Source organism: Pseudophryne corroboree, chromosome 9 (assembly GCF_028390025.1).
Source record: "Pseudophryne corroboree isolate aPseCor3 chromosome 9, aPseCor3.hap2, whole genome shotgun sequence".
Classification (NCBI taxonomy): domain Eukaryota; kingdom Metazoa; phylum Chordata; class Amphibia; order Anura; family Myobatrachidae; genus Pseudophryne; species Pseudophryne corroboree.
In genome coordinates, this window is record NC_086452.1 from 44985164 (window position 1) to 45009606 (window position 24443).

Consider the following 24443-nt stretch of genomic DNA (forward strand, 5'->3'; position numbering starts at 1 on the left):
ACATCACTAGTTACATATCACTGAGGACCCTGCTGTTCCTGATACTAGGGTCTGTATGTATAAAGGAAAGAAACCTGAGGTAACGTTTCCGCCCTCTCATGAACTGAATGCCTTTTTTGAAAAAAAGTTTCTGATTCCCAAAAGGATTCAGGTGGCGTAACCGTTCCCCGCGGGGGATAGAGATAAGTGGGAATCATCTTCCATTGTGGACAAGGCTCTGTCTCGGTTGTCAAAAAAGGTGGCTTTACCGTCTCCTGACACGGCAGCCCTTAAGGATCCTGCGGATCGTAGACAGGAGACTACGTTAAAATCCATTTACGTCGCCACAGGTACGCTGCTCAGACCAACCATTGCATCGGCGTGGGTGAGTACTGCTATTGAAAAATGGGCAGATAACTTGTCATCTGATATAGATACCCTAGATAGGGACAGTATCCTGTTAACGCTGGGTTATATCAGGGACGCTGCGGCCTACCTGAAGGAGGCGGCGAGAGATATTGGCATTTTGAGATCAAGAGCCAATGCCTTGGCAATTTCAGCTAGACGAGCATTGTGGATTCATCAATGGAATGCTGAGACTGACTCTAAGAAAGCTATGGAGTCTCTCCCATATAAAGGTAGTGTCTTGTTTGGTGAGGGTCTCACTGATTTGGTATCTACTGCTACCGCAGGTAAGTCGTCACTTTTGCCTTATGTTCCTCCACAACAAAAGAAAGCTCACCACTTTCAGATGCAGTCCTTTCGGCCAAATAAATACAAAAAAGGCAGAGGTTATACCTTCCTTGCCAATAGAGGAAGAGGTAAAAGATCTCCTGCCGTGGCAGGTTCCCAGGAGCAGAAGTCCTCCCCGGCTTCTGACAAATCCACCGCATGACGCTGGGGCTCCTCTGCAGGAGTCCGCACCGGTGGGGGCATGTCTCAAGCTCTTCAGTCATTTCTGGGCTCGTTCGGCCCTGGACCCATGGGTTTTAGAAATAGTGTCCCAGGGGTACAAACTGGAGTTTCAAGACGTTCCCCCTCACCGATTTTTCAAATCGGCCTTGCCAATTTCTCTTCAGGACAGGAAGGTTGTATGCGATGCAATACAGAGGTTGTGTCTAAGTCAAGTCATTATCAGGGTTCCCCCGTCACAACAGGGAGAAGGCTTTTATTCAAGCATGTTTGTGGTCCCGAAACCGGACGGCTCGGTCAGACCAATTCTGAACCTAAAGTCCCTCAATCTTTACCTAAGAGAATTCAAATTAAAGATGGAATCTCTCCGAGCAGTGATCTCCAGTCTGGAGGAAGTGGTTCTCCTTCGCAAACAAGGAGTCACAATTATTCCTTACTTGGATAATCTCCTGATAAAGGCGAGATCCAAAGACAAGCTGGAGCAGGACATTGCGCTCTCCCTGACAGTTCTGCAGCAACATGGTTGGCTCCTAAACTTGCCGAAGTCACAGTTGAATCCGACGAAACGGCTGTCGTTTTTGGGAATGATTCTGGACACGGAATTACAGAGAGTTTTTCTTCCAGAAGAGAAGGCTCTGGAAATTCAGGGTTTGGTCAAACAAATTCTGAAACCAGAGAGAGTTTCAATCCATCAATGCGCTCGATTGCTGGGAAAGATGGTGGCGGCGGCCTACGAGGCCATTCAATTTGGCAGATTCCATGCCAGAGTTTTTCAGTGGGACCTATTTGACAAGTGGTCCGGATCCCATCTGCACATGCACTGGAAAATAATCCTGTCCTCCAAGACCAGAATCTCACTCCAGTGGTGGCTGCACAGCTCTCACCTCCTAGAGGGACGCAGATTCGGGATCCAGGACTGGATCCTAGTAACCACGGATGCGAGTCTCCGAGGCTGGGGAGCAGTCACACAGGGGAAACCTTCCAGGGAAAATGGTCAAGTCAGGAAGTTTGTTTACACATAAACGTTCTAGAGTTAAGGGCCATTTACAACGGCCTTCTTCAAGCGTAACGTCTTCTTCGGAACCTGCCCGTCCTAATACAGTCGGACAACATAACAGCAGTAGCGCACATAAACCGCCAGGGCGGAACGAAGAGCACGGTGGCAATGGCTGTCACGATCCGGGTATCTGGACGCCATTTCTTACCCATCAGATGCCTCCTAAGGCTGGCTCAGCGCTCCAGGACCGGATCCCATCTGTTATCCTGATGTGTACATTCCTGTATCCTCTCCTGTCACTCTGGGACGCTGTCAAAGTAAACGCCATATTACACCTGGCATGGCGTCTCCCGCGGCCTCCGCCGCCGTCCCTGAACTTCTGCATGCAGAGTGTCTGAGTGGCGATTACGTCAGCCGCGGCCTCCGCTGTGTCCGCGTGGTTGGATGTGCATCTGTCAGCCTGGCGCCTCCTGTCTCCGGTGGCCGGCGCCGCCATTACTGTTTTCATTACCACATGGATTACAAACCAAACTTCCCTCCAAGTGTCTGCATGGGCGCAGCCATCTTGGATTCTGTCAGCTGATCATTTCCACCAATCTGTTCTCAGTATTGATAATCTGCATAATTGCCTAGCCAATCCCTTCCTTGCTGCAGGTATAAATACACTGTGCCTGAGCAAGGAAGGCGTCAGTGCTTTGGTTGTCAAACCTAGTTCCTGTTTGTCTCTCTCCTGTGATTGTCTTCCAGGTTCCAGCTCCTGTCTCAAGACTTCCACCATAGAGACCCGCACCAGCATTCCACCTGCGGTGTAGCCTGACTCTCCAATCCACTGTGGATTCATCTGTTTCCAGCTACAACATTACCTGCTTCCAGCTCAGCTTCCAGCAGAGTACAGCTTCCCTTAAAGGGCCGGTGTCCTTTCTACGCTTTACCACTCTCCACCGGTATTATTATTTCTCCGCTCTCAAGTTCTACATTTCAGTTCATATTTCATCGCTCCCAAGTTCATTTATTATTTAACTGGTTCCAGCCAGTATCCACTCCGTGCTAACAACAGTCTGGTTCCAGCCAGTATCCACAGCAGCTGTTTTATCTTCAGCAACCCAGCTTTTCCTGGAACACCAGCTGGCACAATCCTGGGTTATCTCCATTGCTACAGTCGGGCCTGGTAAGGACTTTCCATCTAGAAGATCATAAGAACTATCTCACACTACCAGTGCCCTGTGGCTCCTGCCATCCTGTAGTACCCAGGAACTGTATTTATTCTTTGCTGACTTTTACGTTTTCTTTTACTGCTGCTGTGTTGCGGAGTTGTCATAATAAACATCATTGACTTTTATCCAAGTTGTCGTGGTCACGCCTTCGGGCAGTTATTATTCATGTTACTTACATGTCCAGGGGTCTGATACAACCTCCCAGGTTCCGGTACATCTCAGCCCCTACAACTGAGGCTGCCTCCCGTCAGCTCAGGCCCTCAGTTGTGACAGTAAGCACTGACCTAATGAATCCAGCCGGAGACCAGGATCAAGCGGCCAGGCCGATGCAAGAACTGGCAGCCCGACTAGATCAGGAGGCTGCACAGGGCCACATCATCCGCTGTCTCCAGGATCTCTCTACTCGGCTGGATGGGATTCAGACAACTCTCCGTGGATCAGGCGCGTCTGGTGCGTCAACCACAGTGACTCCAGCTATAACCCCACCCACCTTACCCATTTCTGCTCCACGTCTTCATCTTCCAACGCCAGCAAAATTTGACGGATCTCCAAGATTCTGCAGGGGATTTCTCAACCAGTGTGAGATTCAGTTTGAGCTACAACCTGGCAATTTTCCCAGTGACCGTACAAAAATTGCCTACATTATTTCTCTTCTCAGTGGCTCAGCCCTTGATTGGGCATCACCGTTATGGGAGAGGTCCGACACCCTGCTATCTTCCTACACTGCCTTCGTGTCAACATTCAGGCGCATCTTCGACGAGCCAGGCCGGGTAACCTCAGCTTCATCCGAGATTCTCCGTTTACGCCAGGGGTCACGTACTGTAGGACAATATCTGATACAGTTCCAGATCCTGGCATCCGAACTGGCATGGAACGACGAGGCCCTGTATGCTGCATTCTGGCATGGCTTATCTGAGCGTATTAAAGATGAGTTAGCTACCAGATACTTACCTTCTAAGTTAGATGAGCTAATCTCACTCTGCACGAAAGTTGATTTACGTTTCAGAGAGAGAGCAACTGAGCGTGGAAGATCATCTGCTCCAAAATCTTCTGCTCCTCCTCCTCGTCAACTGTCACCATCTAAAGATGAGCCCATGCAACTTGGCCGTTCCCGTTTAACTCCTGCTGAGCGCCGAAGACGCCTCTCCGAGTCTCTCTGTCGCTATTGTGCAGCTCCGTCTCACACCATTAATGCCTGTCCCAAACGTCCGGGAAACTCCAAATCCTAGCTCGCCAAGGAGAGGGCCGGCTAGGAGTAATGATCTCCTCTCCATCTCCTCAAGATTGTAATCTCCCAGTCTCGCTTCAAGTTGCTCAACGTTATCGGAACGTCATTGCCCTCCTTGATTCCGGAGCAGCTGGGAACTTTATTACCGAAGCCTATGTTAAACGGTGGTCCCTACCCACCGAGAGACTTCCTTCGTCCATTTCTTTAACTGCCGTGGATGGCAGCAAAATTTTTGATGCAGTTATTTCTTTAAGGACTCTACCAGTTCGTCTGAGAGTGGGAGTTCTTCATTCCGAACTTATTTCACTTTTAGTGATTCCAAGAGCCACACATCCTGTGGTCCTGGGCCTTCCATGGCTCCGTCTTCACAATCCTACAATTGATTGGACGACTACGCAAATCCTGGCATGGGGTCCCTCCTGTGCTGAGACATGTTTGTTTAAAGTGTTGCCTGTCTGTTCTTCCTCCCCCAGGTCGTCTGATGTTCCACCTCCTCCATATCAAGATTTCACGGATGTGTTCAGTAAGGCTTCTGCTGATATCCTTCATCCTCATAGAGAATGGGACTGCCCGATTGATCTCGTTCCAGGGAAGGTTCCACCTCGAGGCCGAACTTATCCGTTGTCTCTGCCCGAGACGCATTCTATGGAGGAATACATTAAAGAGAACCTAGCAAAGGGGTTCATTCGACCTTCTTCTTCTCCAGCCGGCGCAGGCTTCTTTTTTGTAAAAAAGAAAGATGGTGGTCTGCGGCCGTGCATCGACTACAGAGGTTTGAACGACATTACCATCAAGAACCGTTATCCTTTACCCCTGATTACTGAGCTCTTTGACAGAGTTAGCGGAGCTACCATCTTTACAAAGCTGGACTTGCGAGGTGCATACAATCTCATCCGGATCCGTGAGGGTGACGAGTGGAAGACCGCCTTTAACACCCGTGACGGACATTATGAGTACCTCGTCATGCCCTTCGGATTGAGCAATGCTCCAGCTGTCTTCCAGCATTTTGTCAATGAGATCTTCAGAGACATTCTATACCGTCATGTCGTGGTCTATCTAGACGATATCCTCATTTTTGCCAACGATTTAGAGGAACATCGTTTTTGGGTTAAAGAGGTTCTGTCCCGTCTCCGTGTCAATCATCTCTATTGCAAATTAGAAAAATGCGTCTTTGAAGTCAAGTCCATTCCGTTTCTAGGGTACATTGTGTCCGGTTCCGGACTAGAGATGGATCCTGAGAAACTACAAGCAATCCAAAATTGGCCGGTACCCTTAACCCTCAAAGGGGTCCAGAGGTTCTTAGGGTTCGCCAACTATTACCGAAAGTTTATACGAGACTTTTCCACCATTGTGGCGCCTATTACTGCTTTCACTAAGAAGGGTGCTAACCCGTCCAAGTGGTCTGAAGAAGCCATGCAAGCATTTCATCTTTTAAAACAAAGGTTCATCTCTGCGCCTGTTCTGAAACAGCCTGACATCGACTCTCCTTTCATCTTAGAGGTGGATGCCTCCTCCGTTGGAGTAGGAGCGGTGTTATCTCAGAGGGCTAAAGATGGCCATTTACACCCTTGCAGTTTCTTCTCCCGGAAGTTCTCCCCAGCTGAGCGCAACTATGCCATTGGCGACCAGGAGTTGCTAGCCATCAAGCTCGCTCTAGAAGAGTGGAGGTATCTGTTGGAGGGAGCTTCTCATTCAATCACCATACTTACAGACCACAAGAACCTTTTATACCTGAAGGGCGCACAATGTCTCAACCCTCGTCAGGCCAGATGGGCACTTTTCTTTTCCAGGTTCGACTTTAAACTCCAGTTCTGTCCGGGCTCTCAGAATCGCAAGGCCGATGCCCTTTCCCGCTCATGGGAGCAAGAAAATGAGTCAGAGTCTTCAGACAAGCATCCTATTATAAATCCGTTGGCATTCTCCACGGTAGGGATGGACTCTACGCCCCCATCAGGGAAAAGTTTTGTGAAGCCGATGCTAAGGAAGAAGCTCATGCATTGGGCCCATGCTTCCCGTTTTGCCGGACATACAGGTATCCAAAAAACCCTGGAGTTTATCTCTAGGTCCTATTGGTGGCCAACTCTGAAAAAGGACGTCTTGGAGTTTATTGCATCTTGCCCAAAGTGTGCCCAACATAAAGTATCCCGCCAGTCGCCTGCGGGGCAACTGGTTCCACTATCCGTTCCCCGTCGACCATGGACCCACTTGTCGATGGATTTCATTACAGACTTACCCATGTGCAACAAGTTTAATACCATCTGGGTGGTAGTTGACCGGTTCACCAAGATGGCACACTTCATTCCTCTCACCGGTCTTCCATCAGCTTCCAAGTTGGCTCAAGTATTCATACAAGAGATCTTCCGACTCCACGGTCTTCCTGAAGAAATTATCTCAGATCGAGGAGTTCAATTCACAGCCAAATTCTGGCGAAGTTTATGTCAAGTCCTCCAAGTCAAGCTAAAGTTTTCCACGGCTTACCATCCTCAGACCAATGGTCAAACCGAGAGGGTGAATCAGGACTTGGAGGCCTTCCTCCGCATCTATGTGTCCTCCTCTCAAGATGACTGGGTTCAATTACTTCCCTGGGCCGAGTTCTGTCATAACAACCAGTATCATTCTTCATCTGCTTCAACACCATTCTTCACTAACTTTGGATTCCACCCTAAAGTCCCTGAGTTCCAACCGCTTCCAGCAACTTCTGTTCCCGCAGTGGATATCACCTTGCATCAGTTTGCCAATATCTGGAAGAGCGTACGATCAGCTCTGCTCAAGGCATCGTTCAGGTACAAGAAGTTTGCGGATAAGAAGCGTCGAGCAGTTCCTGCTCTCAAGGTGGGTGATCGGGTATGGTTATCCACAAAGAATTTGAGGTTAAGAGTTCCCAGTATGAAGTTTGCACCTCGCTATATCGGTCCTTTCAAGATTGAACAAGTCATCAATCCTGTTGCTTACAGACTCCAGTTGCCTCCCTTCTTAAAAATACCCAGGACATTCCATGTTTCCCTGTTGAAACCGCTGATCTTGAATCGGTTTCATTCCTCACTTCCTCCAACTCCGAAAGTCCAAACTCAACGAGGCGTTGAGTATGAAGTGGCCAAGATCCTGGACTCACGTCACCGTTACGGTCAACTACAATATCTTATTGACTGGAAGGGTTATGGTCCTGAGGAACGTTCATGGACCAATGCTTCTGATATCCATGCTCCTGCCTTGGTCCGGAGATTCCATTCCAAGTTTCCTCAAAAGCCAAAGAAGTGTCCTGGGGCCACTCCTAAAGGGGGGGGTGCTGTCACGATCCGGGTATCTGGACGCCATTTCTTACCCATCAGATGCCTCCTAAGGCTGGCTCAGCGCTCCAGGACCGGATCCCATCTGTTATCCTGATGTGTACATTCCTGTATCCTCTCCTGTCACTCTGGGACGCTGTCAAAGTAAACGCCATATTACACCTGGCATGGCGTCTCCCGCGGCCTCCGCCGCCGTCCCTGAACTTCTGCATGCAGAGTGTCTGAGTGGCGATTACGTCAGCCGCGGCCTCCGCTGTGTCCGCGTGGTTGGATGTGCATCTGTCAGCCTGGCGCCTCCTGTCTCCGGTGGCCGGCGCCGCCATTACTGTTTTCATTACCACATGGATTACAAACCAAACTTCCCTCCAAGTGTCTGCATGGGCGCAGCCATCTTGGATTCTGTCAGCTGATCATTTCCACCAATCTGTTCTCAGTATTGATAATCTGCATAATTGCCTAGCCAATCCCTTCCTTGCTGCAGGTATAAATACACTGTGCCTGAGCAAGGAAGGCGTCAGTGCTTTGGTTGTCAAACCTAGTTCCTGTTTGTCTCTCTCCTGTGATTGTCTTCCAGGTTCCAGCTCCTGTCTCAAGACTTCCACCATAGAGACCCGCACCAGCATTCCACCTGCGGTGTAGCCTGACTCTCCAATCCACTGTGGATTCATCTGTTTCCAGCTACAACATTACCTGCTTCCAGCTCAGCTTCCAGCAGAGTACAGCTTCCCTTAAAGGGCCGGTGTCCTTTCTACGCTTTACCACTCTCCACCGGTATTATTATTTCTCCGCTCTCAAGTTCTACATTTCAGTTCATATTTCATCGCTCCCAAGTTCATTTATTATTTAACTGGTTCCAGCCAGTATCCACTCCGTGCTAACAACAGTCTGGTTCCAGCCAGTATCCACAGCAGCTGTTTTATCTTCAGCAACCCAGCTTTTCCTGGAACACCAGCTGGCACAATCCTGGGTTATCTCCATTGCTACAGTCGGGCCTGGTAAGGACTTTCCATCTAGAAGATCATAAGAACTATCTCACACTACCAGTGCCCTGTGGCTCCTGCCATCCTGTAGTACCCAGGAACTGTATTTATTCTTTGCTGACTTTTACGTTTTCTTTTACTGCTGCTGTGTTGCGGAGTTGTCATAATAAACATCATTGACTTTTATCCAAGTTGTCGTGGTCACGCCTTCGGGCAGTTATTATTCATGTTACTTACATGTCCAGGGGTCTGATACAACCTCCCAGGTTCCGGTACATCTCAGCCCCTACAACTGAGGCTGCCTCCCGTCAGCTCAGGCCCTCAGTTGTGACAATGGCAGAGGCCACAAAAGTTCTCCGCTGGGCGGAAAGACATACAAGCGCTCTGTCGGCAATCTTCATTCCAGGAGTGGACAACTGGGAAGCAGACTTCCTCAGCAGACACAATCTCCATCCAGGAGAGTGGGGTCTTCACCAAGAGGTCTTCACAGAAGTGACAAGTCTTTGGGGAATTTCTCAAATAGACATGATGGCGTCTCGCCTCAACAAGAAACTTCAGAGATATTGTTCCAGGTCAAGGGACCCTCAAGCAATAGCGGTGGATGCGCTAGTGACACCATGGGTGTTTCAGTCGGTGTACATGTTCCCTCCGCTTCCACTCATTCCAAAGGTGCTAAAGATCATAAGAAGAACAAAGGTTCAGGCGATCCTCATTGTTCCGGACTGGCCAAGGAGGGCATGGTATCCAGATCTTCAGGAATTACTCATAAGAGATCCCTGGCCTCTTCCTCTATGAGAGGATCTGTTACAGCAAGGACTGTGCGTTTATCACGACTTACCGTTGCTACGTTTGGCGGTTGAACGCCGGATCCTAGCCCGAAAGGGTATTCCCAGTGAAGTCATTCCCACACTTCTTCAGGCTAGAAAAGGAGTAACGTCTAACCATTATCACTGTATTTGGAGAAAATATGTGTCTTGGTGTGAATCCAAGGAGGCTCATACGAAGAATTTCAGCTAGGGCGTTTTCTCCATTTCCTGCAAGCAGGTGTGGATGCGGGCCTTAAGTTAGGATCGATTAAAGTACAAATTTCGGCCTTATCGGTTTTCTTTCAAAAACAATTGGCCTCCCTTTCAGAAGTTCAGACTTTCGTGAAAGGAGTTTTGCACATCCAACCTCCATTTGTGCCCCCAGTGGCACCATTGGGATCTTAACGTGGTGTTACATTTTCTTCAATCACATTGGTTTGAACCTTTACAGAGGGTTGAGTTGAAATTTCTCACTTGGAAAGTGGTCATGCTATTGGCCTTAGCATCCGCAAGGCGGGTGTCTGAGTTAGCAGCTCTGCCTCACAAGAGCCCTTATTTAATTTTCCATGAGGATAGAGCGGAGTTGAGGACTCGTCAACAATTTCTGCCGAAGGTGGTTTCATCGTTCCACATGAACCAGCCTATTGTGGTACCAGTGGCTACTGACGCCTTCACGGAGTCAAAATCTCTCGATGTTGTCAGGGCCTTGAAGATTTATGGTCACCAGAACGGCTCAACTTAGGAAAACGGAAACTCTGTTTATCCTGTATGCTGCCAACAAGATTGGATTGGAGCGCCTGCTTCAAAGCAAACTATCGCGCGCTGGATCTGCAATACGATTCAGCAGGCTCATTCTATGGCTGGATTGCCAATACAGAAATCAGTGAAGGCCCACTCTACCAGGAAAGTGGGCTCATCTTGGGCGGCTGCCCATGGAGTCTCTGCATTACAACTCTGCAGAGCAGCTACTTGGTCGGGTTCAAACACTTTTGCAAAATTTTATAAGTTTGATACCCTGGCTGATGAGGACCTCATGTTTGGTCAATCGGTGCTGCAGAGTCATCCGCACTCTCCCGCCCGTTTCTAGAGCTTTGGTATAAACCCCATGGTTCTTGAAGTGTCCCCAGCATCCTCTAGGACGTATGAGAAAATAGGATTTTAGTACCTACCGGTAAATCCTTTTCTTTTAGTCCGTAGAGGATGCTGGGCACCCGTGCCAGTGCGGACTCTATCTGCTGTTATTAGTTATTAATTATGTTTACACACTGGTTGTGTTTTTGTTTTGGTCAGCCTGTTGCTGACATGGTTCATGCCGTTGACTGGAGTTTGCTGTTAAATGCCATGTTGTACGGCGTGATTGTGGTGTGAGCTGGTATGTATCTCACCTTAGTTTAACAATAAATCCTTTTCCTCGAAATGTCCGTCTCCCTGGGCACAGTTCCTATAACTGGAGTCTGGAGGAGGGGCATAGAGGGAGGAGCCAGTTCACACCCCTTCATAGTCTTAAAGTGCCCATGTCTCCTGTGGATCCCTTCTATACCCCATGGTTCTTGAAGTGTGCCCAGCATCCTCTACGGACTAAGAGAAAAGGATTTACCGGTAGGTACTAAAATCCTATTTTCTGTATGCCCTCTATACTGCCCTGCATTTCTGGATCTGTTATCTACCGGCCTGCGTATGTTCAAAGGCATGCAGGGTTTAATGGGGCGTAGCCCCTAACGACGGTGTGAAGAATCACCTAGTATATATAAAGTATACTTACAGATAAGCCTATATGTATACTTACAGATAAGCCTATATGCATACTTACAGATAAGCCTATGCGCAAACTTACAGATAAGCCTATACGCATACTCACAGATAAGCCTATATATACTTACAGATAAGCCTATATGCATACTTACAGATAAACCTATATATATATATATATATATATATATATATACTTACAGATAAGCCTATACGCATGCTTACAGATAAGCCTATATGCATACTTACAGATAAGCCTATATATATATACTTACAGATAAGCCTATATGCATACTTATATACACAGTGTCCGGGAATGAAGATATAACACAAGTTAATTCTGGAAAGCATAGTGTCCGATAGCCGTTTTGGGGAACAAGAGTCACCTTTTTCGATGGCAGCCCTTGATAAAGGTGACACTGGTTCCCTGACGTGGCCATCGGGCATTCCGCTCTGCAGATTGGAAGGTTGTTATTTTGTATTTTATTCCTGTAATGACTCCATAGAGCTTTGTCATTTCTTATCATATGGCACATGCGACATTCGGGATCCGGTATCCTTTATCAGAAGGAAATTCAAACACCTTGCCATACAGTAAAATGAAATGAATAACAGGGAGGAGGGCAGTCAGTTGTACCCACTGGTGAACCTTATACTTGAATGTCAGTAATAAATATGTAATGTAACCAAATCAGTTTCCTATTTAAAGTGACCAGAATAAGTAGAGACCTGTTTAATATCTGGTTTATCATTTATTTTTAGCTAAATGCTTTGTTTTATTACCTTCCTTTTCTTCTTATCTAAATCTTTCTGCTGTGGTCTGAACTTTCCTGGTTATGTTATTAAAATGATTTAGCTGCTGCAAAAACTTATTAAGAGCAATACAAGCGCCACAAAGGTGATTGACAGCTCTCCTTCCCATAATGCTTTTGGAGTACCGCAGTCTTCCCAGGAATGGTCTTTTAGGGGTGCTCTGATCATTTTTGGATGACCAAAATAATTAAATTAAGTCAACCATGGGAGTAATTACCCCCTGCCGCTTCCACCAGTCTTCACTGCCTGCAGCTGAAAGGTGCAAACATGTACAGTAACCTATAAACAGAAGATGCAGTCTGCCCGGCTATAATGCTATTTTCTAGACAGCTGACCTAACAGAAGATGTGAGATGTAATCCCAGCGGTGCCCACTTTCACCGCAGCCTACTTCCCATTGCACTTTATATGACATGCACAAACCTCAGTTGCTGGAGCTCTGACATATTGAACCTGCTGCTCCCCGGGCTGGCGGCTCAGCGGCTCGCAGCTTATAATCCTCACTTCAGATCTATCACGGGGCTAGATGCTCATTCCACATCTTGTAGCGTCTGTGCCCAGGCAGGAATCTGCTAATTCAATTTGAATAAAACAAAAGAGAAAAAAAATATGTCTGTAATTCCCGGGCTTTTGTATAAGAACCAACACAGGGCAGCACACTGCTACAATATCCAGGACCAGGCGTTGTCTTACAGTTGGAGTCAGTCAGGTTTACGTGTAACAAAATCACTAAGGGGCCTAATTATCACCATCCGCATCCAGGATGCGGATGACAGGTGATAAAATCGCCCCATCTCGCACTGCGATAATTGATTACATCGCAAGGGACAGAGCTTGTGGTTAAGCTCTGTCCCTGCGATGCCTCTTCGCAGCATCATCGGGGTATATTTCGGAAAAAATACCCCGATGTCCTGCTGCGCATGCGCCGCCGACATCGCCGCTACCGGTTTACCGGTTGACCCCCCCCCCCATCGCGACTACCCCCGCGCGCCGCGGACCCCCCCCCCCAGAAGATCAATATACTCACCTGTCCAGGGAGCTAGTCCGCGCTGCTTCAGGAGGCTGCCGGGCGCCGGGCCCTTCTCCTGCGCTGTGACCCCCGGTGCTGTAAAGTGCGCTGCCATTTTGCAGCATCACTTTACTGCACCGGGGTCACAGCACAGCATATGGGGGGACCCGGCGCCCGGCAGCGCTCACCGGAGCAGCGGACACCTGCTCCCTGGACAGGTGAGTATGTTTTGTTTGTTTTTTAAACTTTTTTTATATTTTTACACTGTGATCAGCTTGTGGGTCCATCGGACACACACAGCTGATCACTCTGCCGAGTCCCCGCTCAGCTTTCTCTGCCAGGGGCAGAGAAAGCTGGGCAAATGCCACATTATCGCAGTGCTGCCCTGTGAACTGGCCAGCCTGAGCAGGGCACACTGCGGTATTTTTTCACATTTTTTTTTTAGTAAATTCGGCCACGTCACATTTCCCATTGTAAGTATAGGGGGAATGCGATGTGGGTTACCAAAAAAAAGTGAATTAAAGGGTTTGGAGCAGTTTTTCATGAACACTGCTCCAAATGCCCTTTAATACATCCAGGTGATACTAAAATAATGTGAAAAAGGGTGTTTTCTGTTTTCACACCCTTTTCACATTATTTTAGTAAAAATTATTTTAATAAATAGACCCCTAAGTGAATCCCAGAAAAGTCTTTTTGTATAGGAAATTAATTTGTATGTGATTTTATTTTTGAATTTAATATATTTGTTTTGCAAAAGGCACCATATGATAAATATTATTTATAAAACTGATGACATTATAAACTGTTTTTCTTTACTGATAACTATTTTTTTGTTGTTGTGTTTTTACAATTTTACAGCCCACTGCCCATGGGACGGTGGTCCTTAGGCCGACATGAGTTAGGTCGACATACATTGGATCGACCGTGTTTGGTCGACATGCATTAGGTCAACATGTACTAGGTCGACATGGAAAAAGGCCGACATGAGTTTTTTTTTATTGATTTTTTTGACCTTTTTCATACTTAACGATCCACGTGGACTACAATTGGGAACGGTAACCTGTGCCAAGCGCAGCGGTAGGGGAGCGAGGCACCGTGCGTCACGGTGCACTAATTGGGGTTCCCCATCACTTTTCGAAGAAAACAACACCGAAAACAGTAAAAAAAAACTCATGTCGACTTTGCCCATGTCGACCTAATGACCTTGTCAACCTAGTGATCATGTCGACCTAATGCATGTTGACCAAACGTGATCGACCCAATGTATGTCGAGCTAACTCATGTTGACCTAATGAACCACATCCCTGCCGATGATATAGGCGATGGGTGGGCTTCTGCGATGGAAATTTCTGTGGGCGCACGGAGCTGGGCGTGGCCCCATATCACTATGTGCTCAGAGTTACAGCGATACCACCAGTAAGTTACATTTACTTGCTCATCAGCCTATCACTGTATACAGCATGTAGCGTAAGCTCTGTGTACACATCAGTGAGGAATACTGTGTTTCTCTATCGTCCTAGTGGATACTGGGGTGACATTAGTACCATGGGGTATAGATCGGGTCCATTGGAGCCTGACACTTTAAGAAATCAATCAGTGTTTGCTGGCTCCTCCCCTTTATGCTCCTCCACCAGACTCAGTTTAGAAAAATGTGCCCAAGGAGCCGGGTGCATTCTCTGGAGCTCCAGAGAGTTTTCTTCAGAATTTCTCTTAGTTTATTATTTTCAGGCAGCACTGGTTGGCAACCATCCTGCCTGCATCGTGGGACTTGGGGGGAGGGGGAACCGAACCAACTTCCTAAAGAGTTAATGGTTCGTATCCCCGCTGACAGGACACTGAGCTCCTAAGGTGATGTTTCTCATGCCCCAGGGTGTGAGCCCACGCCGGCAGCATGCCACCATCCCTAACAGATGCCGAAGTAGACGCGGTACGGTGAGTACTACACCAGGGTCCCAGTTAGCGGGTTCCTAGTGACAATGGCGGCATTAGGGCGTGGCGGTCACCGGGCCTCGAGCTGCGCTGAGGTAAAAGGGGGATTCTAATCTTTTTTTACACAAATCTGACATTACAGCCAGTATAATCTATTAGGGACCGTGCGCAGAGCCGGCCCTAGGCATAGGCAAACTAGGCAATTGCCTAGGGCATCTGGTATGCCTAGAGGCACAGGCTGCTTCTGCTGATTAAAATGATATGCGGCATGCCTATATTCTTTGTGTAGCATTTCGTATGCAAATACAGCCACAGTCGCACACAGTATTATGTGTATAAGGGTATTAATAATGTGTGACATATGTATAAGGGGCACTGTGTGTGTCATTATGTGTATAAGGGCACTAATAATGGGTGGCATATGTGTAAGGGACATTATGTGTGTCATTATGTTTATAAGGGCATTAATATTGTGCGGCATATGAGTAAGGGACATTATGTGTATATGGGCATTAATAAGGGTTGGCATAATATGTCAGGCACAATATGTTTATAAGGACATTAATAATGTGTGTCATATGTGTAAGGGGCATTACTGTGTGGTATTATGTGTATAAATGCATTACTAATGTGTGGCATTATGTGTATAAGGTGCTCTACTGTGTGGAATAACGTATAGAAAGGGCACTACTGTGTGGTATAATGTGAATAAAGAGCAATATGGTGTGGTGTAATGTGAATAAGGAGCAAAATGGTGTGGTGTAATGAGAATAAAGAGCAATATGGTGTGGTATAAAGTGAATAAGGACAATTCAGTATGATGTTATGTGAATGAGGGGCACTACTGTGAGAAGTAATGTATATAAGGTAAATTGGTACTACTGTCTGATGTAATGTGAATAAGGCACACTATCGCATGATAAATTGTGCATAAAGTTGCACTACTGTGTAGCATAATTTGACTTGGTACTATTGTGTGGCCATGCCCCTTGGCAGCAAAAACACATAACTTGCTGTGCGCCGAATGTGCGTACTGTTCTTATTTAAATTACAGGGGGTAGTAAAACCAACATAAGAACTGCTATGGGTGAGGGGTGAACATCGCTGCTTTGCTTACATACTGCCATCAGGCTACCTCCCACTTGCTTGCATCTCATGTCATCTGTCTGTCGCCCCTTCCCGCTAGATTGTTAGCTCTTCAGAGCAGGGCCCACTTTCCTCTTGTTGTCAAAGCCCTCATCTTGACACATTTCACTCACAGCTCTCTCCTACTCAGCGGCCATTTTTACCCGCTTTTTCTCCTGCTGGTAAAAGCTCATCTCTATCTATGGCCGCCAGTCCCAAGTAGTACGATGGTTACTCCCTCACTACTTACATCTTAGCTGTATTATGTTTTGAGAATTGTGGTGCTCTTTGTTACCTCTACTCTATTTTTGTGATTTATTTACTGTAGAGATGAGCGGGTTCGGTTTGTTGAGATCCGAACCCCCCCGAACTTCACCTATTTTACACGGGTCCGAGGCAGCCTCGGATCTTCCTGCCTTGCTCGGTTAACCCGAACGAGGCCGAACATCCTCATCCCGCTGTCGGATTCTCGCGAGATTCGTATTCCATATAAAGAGCCGCACGTCGCCGCCATTTTCACTCGTGCATTGGAGATTGAACGGAGAGGACGTGGCTACGTTCTCTCCCTGAAATGCTCCATATCTGTGCTCAGTGTGCTGCAAATATCTGTGCTCAGTGTGCTGCAAATATCTGTGCTCAGTGTGCTGCAAATATCTGCGTTCTCTGCCTGAAAACGCTCCATATCTGTGCTCAGTGTGCTGCAAATATCTACGTTCTCTGCCTGAAAAGCTCCATATCTGTGCTCAGTGTTCTGCAAATATCTGATCAGTGTGCTGCATTGTGGGGACCACCAGTAGATAATTATAGTACAGTACAGTAGGCCATTGCTGTATCTTGCAGCTCCATGTCAGACTCAGTTCTAGACAGTATCCTGATCATCAGTGCTCAATATCTGCTGCATTGTTGTGTGACCAGTATATATTATATATAGTAGTACAGTGCAGCATTTTGGTGACCAACAGTATATAGTTGTACAGTACAGTAGTCCATTGCTGTATCTTGCAGCTCCGTGTCACTGCAAGTATCCATCCATATCTTTGCTGCATTGTTGTGAGCAGTATATAATATAGTAGTACAGTGCAGCATTTTGGTGACAACAGTATATAGTTGTACAGTACAGTAGTCCATTGCTGTATCTTGCAGCTCCGTGTCACTGCAAGTATCCATCCATATCTTTGCTGCATTGTTGTGAGCAGTATATATAGTAGTACAGTGCAGCATCTTGGTGACCAACAGTATATAGTTGTACAGTACAGTAGTCCATTGCTGTATCTTGCAGCTCCGTGTCACTGCAAGTATCCATCCATATCTGTGCTGCAGTGTTGTGAGCAGTATATAAAGTAGTACAGTGCAGCATTTTGGTGACCAGTATACTACAGTACAATAGTCCAGTGCTGTTCTCGCCAGTGTCAGTTCTCCGTAGTATCATCAGTGCTCAGTAAAATCAGTGCTCAGTATAATCAGTGATTGATCAGTATAATCAGTTCTCAGTATAATCAGTGCGCTGTTAGACGTGCGCCCGTTTTCCGCCATTAGTGCATTGGGATTTAGACAATTGATGAAGTTATTGTGTCCCCGGTACAAAATCCCATCTAGATTCCACTTCACTAGGCAGGCGATAGCGAGATTTTACCAATTAATATCAGTGATTTATAATTAATTATTAATTACAGTGATCTTGCCAAATGATTCCAGTGATTTTGTCATTTTCTTCCAGTGATTTGGACCAATAATACCATTGATTAGAACGAATAATTCCTGTGATTTTGTCATTTTCTTCCAGTGATTTGGACCAATAATACCATTGATTAGAACGAATAATTCCTGTGATTTTGTCATTTTCTTCCAGTGATTTGGACCAGTAATACCATTGATTAGAACGAATAATTCCTGTGATATTGAGGTGTTTGTGTCGCTTAGCTTAGCCATCCAGCGACCACAGTGCACCTCTTTTTCTCTTTTCTTTGCATCATGTGCTGTTTGGGGACTATTTTTTTAAGTGCCATCCTGTCTGACACTTCCGTATATGTCCAGTGGTACTGCCATTTGATATAATTCCCGACGTTACTGCCATTTAATTCCAGTGATTTTGTCATTTTCTTCCAGTGATTTGGGCCAATAATACCATTGATTAGAACGAATAATTCCAGTGATTTTGTAATTTTCTTCCAGTGATTTGGACCAATAATACCATTGATTAGAACGAATAATTCCTGTGATTTTGTCATTTTCTTCCAGTGATTTGTACCAATAATACCATTGATTAGAATGAATAATTCCTGTGATATTGAGGTGTTTGTGTCGCTTAGCTTAGCCATCCAGCGACCACAGTGCACCTATTTTTCTCTTTTCTTTGCATCATGTGCTGTTTGGGGACTATTTTTTTAAGTGCCATCCTGTCTGACACTGCAGTGCCACTCCTAGATGGGCCAGGTGTTTGTGCCGGCCACTTGGGTCACTTAGCTTAGTCATCCAGCGACCTTGGTGCAAAATTTAGGACTAAAAATAATATTGTGAGGTGTGAGGTGTTCAGAATATGGTTATTGAGGTTAATAATACTATAGGATCAAAATTACCCCCAAATTCTATGATTTAAGCTGGTTTTGAGAGGTTTTTGAAAAAAAAACACCCGAATCCGACAAAAAAATTTCAGGGAGGTTTTGCCAAAACGCGTCCGAATCCAAAACACAAAACCCGAAAAATTTCCGGTGCACATCTCTAATTTACTGTAATGTTAAGTTTTGTCTCCCTGTACTGTCCTTTGTACGGCGCTGCGAAACACTTGTGGCGCCTTATAAATAAAATGCAATAATAATAATAATAATAATGGTGCTGGGAAAGGGGTGCAGGGTCAGAGGCGGAACTAGCGGTGGTGCTAGGGGGCACCAGCCAAAATCTTGCCTAGGGCACCATATTGGTTAGGGCCGGTTCTGACCGTGCGCCATTGAAGGGGCGGGGCTTCCCGGAGAACGGGACCAGAAGCTGAAAGGCGCCATTTCCTGCTGCTGCTGACTACAGGCTGCACGCTGAGACTGCTCCTCCACAGAACCCACTGAATCACCAATTCTATTGGTACCAGTGTTATGTTCAACGTACTTGGAACCCAAGAGATTGGGTGGCAATAGAAGGGTTCAGAGTACAGCTACGTGAAGCTGCAATAGAACTGAGATACGCAGCTACCCCTAACAAAAATCCCTGACTCCGTTGTCCTTCCCAGCGGTCGATTAACGCCTGCAAGACTATGGTTTCTTGTGTCCACGGCAGCCGCGTTTGAATGGTCGAATTAGGTCCGCCCAGACTCCGATGCCCCCCGGTCTTAATAGGAGACAAGGCGTTAACCGAAACCAAGGAGAACAAGGGGAAAACTAAGACTGACACAGCTAAAACAGATAAGGATACAAAACATAACAAAGTAGTTTATGTGCGGCGCGGCCACCTGGAACAACAGCAAATCAAGTAATGCAGCCTAACTGCCAAATACGAACCCGTCGTAATAAGGCGAGGACAGCAATGCGGAAACCCTCCGCAAAAATGACACAACCAAAATAGATAAAGAAAATACGGCTTCAGCCATAAAGTGCGGCAGTGCCGCTACTCACGACACCACGAAAGGTGTGCGCAGGAAACGACCAGAACCCAGAGGCTTCGGATACCAGACCACTCTACTTGAAGGCAACTCAGAGGACAGCAGGAAACGATCCCTTGGACAGGACTCAGGAAACTGGACACTGGAGTACACAAGCTGGATGCAGGAACACACCAGAGGCAGGAAGACAGGCTCCACAGGAAGCTGCTGACAGGGACCAGGAATAAGCTTGCAGGAGGCTAACCAAGAACTGGAACATACAGGTACAATAACAAACTTCTATCACCAGCGCTGGACTGCAGGGTTAGCTGGGTAATAACGGAAGCACGCACCAATCAGGACTGCAGTACACAGATTCACCACATAATGACCAAATTATCTGCCAGGTGAGGCTTAACACATAGAAAACAAGCTGTAGTTACACAGACTCACCACAGGCGGCCAACAAGAGTCTTCTAAACAAGTACAAGTGAAATCCTGGCATGCAAACAGAAATATAACATAAAATTAATGAACAGAAAGCAAACAGGAATGAACCACTGTTTGTGGTTCATAACAGTACCCCCTCCTTAAGGGTGGACTCCGGACAGCCCATAAAAGCCAAGGGGAACAGAAACAGAAGTATAACATAAAATACATAAACAGAATGCAATTGGGAATGAGCCACTGCAGCGGCTCATAACAACCAGGGGGTCTTATAGAGAAGCGGGGAGCGAGCGTATATGCAGCGGTTACACTGCTGTACTGATAACAAACATATAAATATACCCAGCAGGGCGCTGCTCTGGACTGAGGTATTGTATGCTGGTTCCAATCCTCTCTGTGTCACTCCAGTCAGGGCTGTCTGGGCTTATTGTGCTGTCTCACTAACGTGTTGTCACTGCACTGTGTACTTATTTAACTCTGTGTTTTCTGCTATAAGCATGTCTGTGTGTCCCTCATGTAACACTAAGTTTCCAACTTCTTCACAATGGTCTCTTGTATGTACCCAGTGTTCCCTGCCCTCACAAGGTAGTGGCTTGCAGGACCCCGAATGGTTCGAATAATTTAAAACAATGATTACTAATATAAATTCAGAGTTAGCTGCTGAAAAGCAGGAAAGGTAGACCCTGAAACAGTCTGTAGATGATTTCTTGGTTAAGACTGCTGACCACAGACAGGCTACTCAGCCCCCTCTGGTGGTCTCTCATAAACGCACACTCCCACAGGTGCTCCAGTCTGGTTCCGGTATGAATTGTCAACCATGTTATGGTCGACAGTCATTAGGTCGACCACTATTGGTCGACATTGGCATGGTCGACATGGACAAATGGTCGACACATGAAAATGGTCGACATGTGAAAGGTTGACACATGAGAAGAAAAATGTGGAACAAGCCAACCTAGGTTGGAAAGGGCGATGCGAGTGTGATTCCAATTAACCGTGTGTATAGCAGCTGCCTGGGTAGGTCAGTTACACCTATATGGAATAGCAAAACAATATAACAACAAAATAGGCTGCGCTTAGAGATGAATTGTCATAACAACTGATAAAATGTATTATGCTTAAAATCTGTCAATTAAGACAATTAAAAATGCGTATACATTGCTTAAGATAACCTCTGATCATGCTGTTGACAACAAATAAGCCTGTTCCAAATTGGCCGTGAGACCCTGTTATTTGAAACCAAATGAATCCTGGGGCTATAGCATAGTCCCTGGGCTGGAAAGTATGTCCCAACGCTGGAGGATTAACAGTTCCAAAAAGATGCAAGATTTATGGAAAGTCCTCACCAGTATTGCGTATAGATGAACAAAGTCCAGTCCTTTAATTATGGATATGGTTCCAATGAAGCGGTCTATAGGGTCCACGGTGGTCCAAGCTGAGGTGATGGGCTGTAGTAGATTGATTGATCAGAGGGCTCACACCTAAGGTGTGGACCGCTTCATTGGAACCATATCCATAATTAAAGGACTGGACTTTGTTCATCTATACGCAATACTGGTGAGGACTTTCCATAAATCTTGCATCTTTTTGGAACTGTTAATCCTCCAGCGTTGGGACATACTTTCCAGCCCAGGGACTATGCTATAGCCCCAGGATTCATTTGGTTTCAAATAATAGGGTCTCACGGCCAATTTGGAACAGGCTTATTTGTTGTCAACAGCATGATCAGAGGTTATCTTAAGCAATGTATACGCATTTTTAATTGTCTTGACAGATTTTAAGCATAATAAATTTTATCAGTTGTTATGACAATTCATCTCTAAGCGCAGCCTATTTTGTTGTTATATTGTTTTGACACATGAGAAGGTCAACATGAGTTTTTTACTTTTTTTGATGTCGTTTTCTGCGTAAAGTGACGGAGAACCCCAATTAATGCACCGCGTCCCCTCGCATGGCTCGCTTCGCTTGCCATGCTTCGGGCAAGGTGCCTCGCACCGCTATCGCGGTGCTCGCCACAGATTACCGCTCCCAATCGTAGTCCATGTGGATCGTAAAGTATGGAAAAGTTCCCCAAAAGGAAAAAATTAGAAAAACTCATGTCGACCTTTTCATGTGTCGACCTTTCACATGCCGACCATTTTCATGTGTCTACCATGTGTCCATGTCGACCATGTCAATGTCGACCAATAGTGGTCGATCTAATGTATGTAACATGGTCGACCATCCAAACGGATACCCTCCAGTCTGATACTGAAATACTATAGTTAGATGAGGGAGAGCTGAAGGTGGAAGATGACAATGCACTGTCCCCGGGGGACTGATTTATGCTATTAAGCACTTCCTCAACTTACAGGATAAGGAGACAGAACCAAAAGACGAATTGTTTTTTAATGTGAAACCAAAATCCTCTGTCACCTTCCCTATCTCAAAAGAATTAAACTCCCTTTCCAAAGAGGCGTGGGTGAATCCTGACAAGAAATTTACTACTCCTAAATGGTTACTAAATTCCTTTCCCTTTCCTGCTGAGGGTAGGAAAGTTTGGGAATTCCCACCATCCGTGGATACTTGAGTGTCCAGGCTGTCACGTAAAATCGTACTGCCTGTACCTGGGGCTATCTCTCTCAAGGACCCAGTTGACCGCAAAATTGAGATTACACTCAAATCAGTATATACTGCAGTGGGAGTAGCCCAACGCCCCACTATTGCTTGCAGCTGGATTTCAGGGGTCATGGTAAAATGGTCTGATAATATAGTAATGAGAAGCTTCCTTTTACAGGGGATGCCCTGTTTGGAGAAAAACTGAACAAGTGGATATCTCAGGCGACGGCAGGTAAGTCTACCTATCTGCCGTCTGCTGCACCTCCTGCTAGACGTCCGTACCCTGGGCCCTCTCTGCAGTCCTTTCATGTGGCAAAATTCAGAAGCAGAGCCAGAGGTGCGTCCAATGCTGCTAGAGGAACTCGCGGTAAGTCCCATACACCAGCAGCTGCTGGAGCTCTGCACCAGGCCTCCGGATTTTCGTCCACAGTTGGCCCCAGCAGTAAGGCAACTTCCAGGTAGGTGCTCGCCTTCAACACTTCGCCCATATGTGGGCATGGTCCTGCCGGGATCCTTGGGTGAGAGATCTCATATCCCAAGGATACCGGCTGGAATTTCAGGAACTACCTCCTCTCAGATACTTCATGTCGGCCTTACCAGCTTCACTTGTATCAAGAGTTACCTTGCAAAAAGCCATTCAAAAACTGCTTTCAATAGGAGTTATTGTTATGGTACCTCCTCCGCTGCACACAAAGGGATTTTACTCAAGTCTCTTTGTGGTTCCGAAGCCGGACGGCTCGGTACGGCTGATCTTGAACCTCAAATCCCTGAACTCGTATCTTTGTGTGTTCAAATACAAAATGGAATCCCTAAGGGCTGTGATCTCTGGTCTGGAGGAGGGGGAGTTCCTGGTATCCCTGGATATCAAGGATGCATACCTTCATATCCCAATATGGCTTCTTCATCAGGTGTACCTTTGGTTCGCTGTACTGGATCACCACTTCCAGTTTCAGGCCTTACCCTTTGGTCTCTCCACACCTCCAAGGGTATTCACAAAAGTCATGGCAGAGATGATGCTGCAATTTCGCAAGATGGGAGTCAACATAGTCCCATACTTGGACGATCTCCTGATAAAGGCGGTGTCCAGAGAACAACTGCTACACAGCATCAACTTGACAACTCGCCTGCTTACGGACCATGGATGGATCCTAAATTTCCAGAAGTCTCACCTGGCACCATCTCAGAGAATTCAGTTCCTGGGAATGATCCTGGACACGGTATCTCAGAAGGTATTCCTTCCACTGGACAAGGCCTTGACTATCCAGGCTATAGTCCACTCAGTGCTCAGACCCCTGCAAGATCTCCATTCATCTTTGCATTCGCTTGCTGGGCAAGATGGTTGCCTCCTATGAGGCATTACAGTACGGCAGCTTTCATGCACATCCATTCTAGCTGGATCTGCTGGACATGTGGTCAGGATCACACCTGCACATGCACCATAGCATAACTCTTTCGCCAAAAGCATGGATCTCCCTGCTATGGTGGCTACAAGTCTCTCACCTGGTGGAGGGTCAGAGTTTCAGTACACAGTCTTGGACTCTACTGACAATGGGTGCCAACCTCCAGGGTTGGGGTACTGTGACCCAGGGGGCCCAGTTCCAGTGGAAATGGTCAAATCAAGAATCTGCACTTCCAATAAATATCCTGGAACTCAGGGCAATTTACAGTGCTCTTCTGCAAGCCTACTATCTCCTTCGGAATCATGCCATCCAGGTGTAGAAAGACAATGCCACAGTGGTGGCATACATCAAACGACAGGGAGGAACAAGAAGCAGGGCCGCAATGCGAGAGGTGTCAAGGATACTC

At 46.6% G+C, this 24443-nt stretch overlaps 1 long non-coding RNA gene across 1 annotated transcript in view; it reads right to left on the minus strand.

Annotated features, from left to right (window-relative positions):
• The window catches only part of LOC134957396 (uncharacterized), a 248514-nt gene that overhangs the window by 99103 nt on the left and 124968 nt on the right, over window positions 1-24443 (minus strand). The window contains exon 3 of the long non-coding RNA XR_010186583.1: window positions 12388-12533. This is a non-coding gene — a long non-coding RNA (uncharacterized LOC134957396). The remainder of the gene's footprint in view (window positions 1-12387; window positions 12534-24443) is intronic.